Raw genomic sequence first — 6,926 nt, forward strand, 5'->3', positions numbered from 1 at the left:
GGGTGTGGTGGAACATGCCTGTGATCCCAGCTACTTGGAAGGTTGAGGTGGAAGGATCACCTGAGCCCAGCAGGTGAAGGCTGTGGTGGCCATGAGTGTGCCATGCACTCCAGCCTAGGTAACAGAATGAGACTCTGACTCAAAATGTATATTGATGTCAGAAGGTGTCTCTGGAGGGTAGAGTGCTTTCAGCTGCCACATGGTGTCCAGGGTACAGGACTGACTGATCTGGGTACCCTTTATCCAGCGCCACCACCACTGCTTCCTCAAGCCATCACCTCACAGATTGGATGCCAGAGTCCAGCGTCATGCACTGGTCCCCTACACTCCACTAGAGTGTTCCCAAAGCAGAGCTGTCCATCCTCAGCGTTAGCAGTGAAATCACACTTCCTTGTTCATGAGCAACTTTAGTTCTCCTTATAACTCCAGTGTGAATCCCAGAGACTGAGTGACAGGTACCACAGCAAACTCTGAGTCCCTCTCCCCTATGTCTCTATGTCTTGGAAGCTTCATTTGGACTGGCATGTCACACCCTGCCCTATTCCCTTAAGAAAGGTGTCTCAGTCGGGCTTGGTGGCTCAGCCTGTACTCCCGTGCCTTTGGGAGGCCGAGGTGAGTGGATTGCCTGAACCCGCGGGTTCGAGACCCGCCTGGGCAGCGAGACCTCATCTCTACAATAAATAAAAAAAATCAGCCGGGCGTGGTAGCGCATGCCTGTAATTCCGGCTACTTGGAAGGCTGAGGCGGAAGGATCACCGGAGCCCAGCGGGTCGAGGCTGCGGTGGCCGGGAGCGGCCACTGCACTCCAGTGTGGGTGACAGAGTGAGACTCCAACTCAAAAAAAAAAAAAAAAAAGAAAGAAAGGTGTCTCGGCCAGGCGCAGTGGCTCATGCCTATACTCCCAGCACTTTGGGAGGCCGAGGTAAGAGGATTGCCTGAGTCCACGGGTTCAAGACCAGCCCGGGCAACTTGGTGAGACCTCATCTCTACAATAAACAAAAAAAAAAATTAGCCAGGCATGATGGTGCGCGCCTGTAGTTCCAGCTACTTGGAAGGCTGAGGCAGAAGGATCACCTGAGTTCAGCAGGTGGAGGCTACAGTGGCCATGAGTATGCCATTGCACTCCAGCCTGGGTGACAGAGTGAGATTCCAACTCAAAAAAAAAAAAAAAAGAGAGAGAGAGGTGTCTCCCGGGAGGCCAATCAGGCAGTAGACCCAGGCAGGCCTGTCCTGTCACACTCTAAGCAGCCCCTGATGTGGTTTAACCTCGAGGTTAAGCATGGATTCACAACTTCAAGAGTGGAACCATGATATGGCAGCCTCACAGAGATTGTGAACAGGCCAGGCCCGCAGAATGGACGTGCAAAGCCACCTCCGGCTCAAGGATTAGGCAGCAGATTCCTAAGAAGACATGTGGAGCCGGAGAACAGCGGAAGCGAAGGAGCAAGCGCCTCTACACCCATACCCACTGGTGGAAACAGCTGTTCAAAGTAACAAAACCAGGCCGACCCATGTCAACCACTGAGTGAGAGTTGGCATAGAGCTTGGAAACCAGGCTTATCTGGAGATTGCCCAATGGGCAAGGTCAGTATTTAGTCCCAGCCCTGGATTAGTGCCTGGTAGTTCCATTCTTTGCTATCATTTTTCCTTTTATTGGTTCTTCCTGCAAATATTGGCTGCCTGCTGCCCTCTGTGTGGCCAGCTTTAACCTGAGCATGTGGATGATGTGATCCTTCAGTTCTTCCCTCGGGGAGTACTGCTGTGGAGAAGAAGGGGAACAGAGATTATGGAAGGCTACACAAAGGAGACAATTGCTGAGCTGGGTCTTGGCTGATGTATGGATTTCACAAGAGGAATGACCTCAGGGAGGAGCAGGGAAGAGACAGGGGAGAGCATTCCAGGTCTAGGGAACAGCACGTGAACCAGCCTGTCAGACTGCCCTGGTGATGTCTACATCTAAGCTTCCCTGTACATGGGAATGTCCAGGCCAGCAGCCCTCGGTGTAAGGCAAGCAGCTAAGACTACAGAGTTTGCATATCTGGGTTCAGTTCCCAGTTTGGCTGCTCATTAGTTGGGGACAAGTTCCTTTATCTCTCAGTTTCCTTCAGAAAACCACTAGAGCATAGTGGTTATAAGTAGTGTTTATACCAGTAGTGCTATAATGAATAGCCTTGTGTATATTAATTAGTTTTTGCATTTTTGACTGTGTCTCTTAAGGATGGATTCCTAAAGTGAAAATTTTGGTCAAAGGACAAATGTCTATGTAAAATTGTTAGATATTGCCACATTTCTTAAGAAACTTATTTCTGTTGTGTCCAGTAAAATTATTATTTTTTGAGTCCAAGTCTCACTCCGTCGCCCAGGCTGGAGTGCAGTGGCACGCTCACGGCCACCCCAGCGTCAACCCACTGGGCTCTGGTGAGCCTTCCGCCTCAGTCTTCCAAGTAGCCAGAGCTACAAGCGCACGCTACCACGCCTGGCTATTTTTTTTTCTCTTTTTTTATTGTAGAGACAAGGTCTCGCCAAGTTGCTTGATCTGGTCTCAAACCCGTGGGCTCAGGCATTCCACTCGCCTCAGCCTCCCAAAGTGCTGGGATTACAGACTGAGCCACCAAGCCCGGCCGGTAAAATTATTTGATGTGATTTATTTTTGAGTCAGAGTCTCTGTCACCCAGGCTGGTGTGGTACAATCACCTCTCATCACAGCCTCAAACTCCTGGGCTCAGGCGACTCTTCTGCCTCAGCCTTCTGAGGCGTGTGCCACTATGCCTGGCGTGTACCCTATGTGTGCCACTATGCCTGGCTAATTTATTTGCTTGCTTTTTTGTAGAGATGAGGTCTTGCTATGTTGCCCAGGCTGCTCTTGAACTCCTGGGTTAAAGCAACCCTCCCCCCCTCGGCCTCCCAAAGTGCTGGGATTACAGGCACGAGCCACACCACACCCAGCCCAGAAATGAGTATTTCTATATTGGCTATATTTTGTGGTGTGATGGCCAGGATACAGCATTATGAATGAAAAGGTGAAGAAAACTATTATAATATACTATTATTAGGGAGAAATATAATAATAATTTCTACCTGAGTAAATATTAGCTGTTATCACTAGGTTGTTTTTTGTATAGAGAATGAGTTCTTGCAATCCACAGTATTTGTTATTTTATTTCATTCTTTTGTAGAGACAAAGTCTCACTTTGTTGCCTAGGCTGGTCTTGAACTCCTAGCCTCAAGTGAGCTTCCTGCCTCTGCCTCCCGAAGTGTTGGGATTACAGGTGCGAGTCACGGCGCCTGGCCCCTAATCCACAGTATTAATGGACAGCCCGCTATGTGCTCATTACCACAGGTTGGGTCCCCAGGAAGCTCATGGAGTTCCTTAAGGGGTGCCCCCGGGACCCACCCTATGGGAGGAAGCGGAAGGAAGCAGGACTGGGAAGGGGGAGAAGTGGAATTGCCATGCAGGGCCCAGGATAACATGGATAAGCTCCATGGGAGCTCTGAAGCTGGAATGGCCCTTTGGAGTCCCTCAAATTGGGCCAGCCATTTATACTCCCACATTCCTCAGTCATTAGCTGCTGGCCTCCCCAGAAGCGGTGCAACCTTTTTTTTTTCTGAGTTGGAGTCTCACTCTGTCACCCCTTCCGGAGTGCAGTAGCACGCTCATGGCCACTGCAGCCTCAACCTGCTGGGTTCAGGTGATCCTTCTGCCTCAAACTTCCAAGTAGCTGGAACCACAGGTGCACACCAACACGCCCCACTAATTTTTTGCTTTATTGCAGAGATGGGATCTTGCCAAGTTGCCCAGGCTGGTCTCAAAACCCCAGATTCAGGCAATCCTCTCGCCTCTACCTCCCAAAGTGCTGGGATTACAGGTGTGAGCCACCACGCCCAACTAACTGCAACCTTGAATGAAGAGGCTCCCTCTCTAGGGAGAGTGTGAGCCTGAAGGCGTTTGCACCCTGACAGCACTCACAGCAGCAGGACAAGCTGTTCCTTGAAGGGGCTCTGGGCTGTGCATCACTGTGTCTACCACAAGCAGTAAACAAGACAGGCAGAAAGCCCTGCTGTCCTGAGCTGCCCCAGTGGGAGCTTGTGTTCTAGAGGCTGCTATCAGGAGGTGAGATAACCGGTGTAAAGTACCTCGAGAAGGGCCTGGCATGTCACAGCGGGGTGTGCAAATAATGATAGCTAAAGGAAGTAAGATAGCTCAGAGAGATGGCAAGGCGAAAGCCATTGGCAGACGGGTCTAATTTGGACAGGCGCCTCAGCTCCCTGCTGGTGCCTGGATCCCACCCTTCCTGCACTCCAGGCTATGACGTGAACAGAGCACCCCCACCGAGGTTTTGCGCCTTTTGAGTCTCTTGTAAATAATCCTGGCCTCAGGCAACCTCCTCACCCCACCTAGAAGCAGCATCAGGTGCTGCCTGAGGGTTCCCCTCCACAAGAGGTGGCTGGGAGGATGGGGGGAGTCAGACAGAGTCCAAGGGAGAAGGAACAAGATTTCCTGGCCCTGGGTTCCCCCAAGTCATTGAAAAGCCATGGGGGAGGAAATCCACAGGCAGATGGGCTGCAATGCCCTCCCTGAGGTGTGCCCAGCTGTCCCCCCCCCTCCAGGGAGCTCTGTGCCAGAATACCCAGGAGAGAAAACCCTGTGACCAGTCTGCCATTGGTTCCTGGAAGGTGTGGCCACTGGAGGGAGATGGCCGCAACCAGGAAGGAGTGGTGGCAGGCTCAGCGAGGCGGTCCCTTTCTCTTCCTCGTTCTTCTCTCTGAGCCTCAGCTTCCCTGATAGTCACCAGACAGAGTTAATAAAAATACAAGACAACCAGTTACATTTAAATTTCAGATGAACAGTAAATGATATTTCAGTGCATGTCCCACGCAATTTGGGGAATTCACTTAAAAGAAAGTATTTGTTGTTTATCAGAAATTCAAATTTAACTAAGTGTCCTATTTTTTGTTGTGGTTTTCTCTTTTGAAAAAGAGAAACAGGAGGCTGCACGTGGTGGCTCATGCCTGTAATCCCTAGCTCTTTGGGAGGCCTAGGTGAGAGGATTGCTTGAACCCTGGAGTTCAAGACCAGCCTAGGCAACACAGTGAGACCTTGTCTCTACAAAAAATAAACTTTCGTCTATAGTTCTAGCTACTTGGAAGGCTGAGGTGGAAGGATCACCTAAGCCCAGCAGGTCGAGGCTGCTGTAGCTGTGAGCCTGCCACTGCACTCCAGCCAGGGCGCTAAGAGTGAGACTACAACTCAAAAAAAAAAACAAAACTTTTCCAGGAAGAGCTGAAATTGTTAGAGGAAAGTGAGATGGGAAACTGGTTCCTTAGCCTGATCAATAGACACAACAGGAAAGCAGGAGGGACCCTGGGCTGAGGCAGGTTTCCTTCAGGGACCTGAGCTCTTCCCGCCTCCAAACCAGACCCCCACCCAACAAACCAGGACGTGAGAGCAGCAGTCCCTCGGTTGGCCCCCGTTTCTCCCTCTTCTGGGTAACCTTAGGTTACTCTAGACAAAGGTCAGGCTGGGAGGTCTACCTCAGTGGTTGGGACAGAGTGCTGGGGGATGTCCCCAAGTGTTTGAGCAGAGAGGTGGCCCTACAAAGGGTCTTGTGGTTTCTCCCTTGGATAGGAGACAACTGCCACCCACCATGCATCTGTGTGCAGAGGGGACTCTGTGTATCGTGCCCCAGAATTCCAGCCTCCACCAGTGTTTCCTACACCCCTCTGCAGGTCCTACCCATCCTTCAGTGCTCTCTCCAATAAAAAGAACCAGAATAACTACAAGTTACTGAATCTATCCTTTTGGCAAAGCATCTTGTTTCATCATTACCGCAATCCTGTGAGGTAAATGCTGTCATCATCCCCATTTTACAGGTGAGGAAACTACGGCCTAGAAAGGTGAATTAAATTACCAAGGGTACCTCACTAGTCAGCAGCGGAAGGGGACTTGATCCCAGGTCCATGTGACTCTGGGTCCATGCTACGGTGTGTCCACACTCCTTTCCTGGCCTATACCTGATCTGGTACTCCTATGCCCCATGTGTTTGCCCTATGGGAGTCTTGGAGGAAGGGCCCAGATTTTTTTCCCTCCAAATCCTCAGCCCATAATAGCATCTGTTAAAAGACTCAGTCTTGTCCCAGAATGCACCCTTGTCCCTTCCCTGTGTCCTGCTCCTCTGTCCCTCTTCCTGTCATCCCAGGTCTTGCAGCCACTGACACTTGGAACAACCTGAGGCACCTCCCATGTGTCCAGCCTCAGCTGAGCTGAGACTAGTCCTCTGCGGAAGGAACTGACCCGTCTGTCCCACAGTTCTCCTCCAGAGGAAGCCCCTCCCCGGGCCCTGGACATCGTCCTGTGTCCCTAGAGGAAATAATGCCTTTGTCCCTGTTCAGATAAACAAACAGAGCTGCTAGGACGTGTGTAACGCGGGGTGCAGGAGCGGTTGCCCAGCCACAGAGATAAGCCTGCCCTTCCTCCCAGGGTCACCAGCAGGAGCCTGGGACAGTCAAGCCATTAGACCGGAGGACCTAGCTGAACCCTTATGCAGATGGATAAACTGAGGCTAGGAGTGGGAGCCCTGCCTCCCTGCCAGTAGGGCCACCAGCCTCCCTGCCTATTCCTACCCCAACACACACACAAGCTCAGAGCCTTGGGCTGCACCACATGGGGGGCACCATCCACAGTGCTGTCCCTGTGCAGGCGCCCCCTGGAGTTCAGTGACACAGCAGCCTACATGAATGCATGTGTATTTATACCCCACTACACCCTCCCCTCCATGACGCTGGGCCCCCTTGTAGACCCTTCTGAGGCAGGGTAGCTAGCACAGGTTAGACACAGACGCATTTCCCATAGGCAGGTTTCAGGAAGCATTCAGATATTTTTTTTTTTTTTTGAGTCGGAGTCTCACTCTGTCACCCAGACTGGAGTG

This window comes from Carlito syrichta, unplaced genomic scaffold (genome assembly GCF_000164805.1).
Source record: "Carlito syrichta isolate Samal-C Ts95f unplaced genomic scaffold, Tarsius_syrichta-2.0.1 Scaffold128086, whole genome shotgun sequence".
Classification (NCBI taxonomy): domain Eukaryota; kingdom Metazoa; phylum Chordata; class Mammalia; order Primates; family Tarsiidae; genus Carlito; species Carlito syrichta.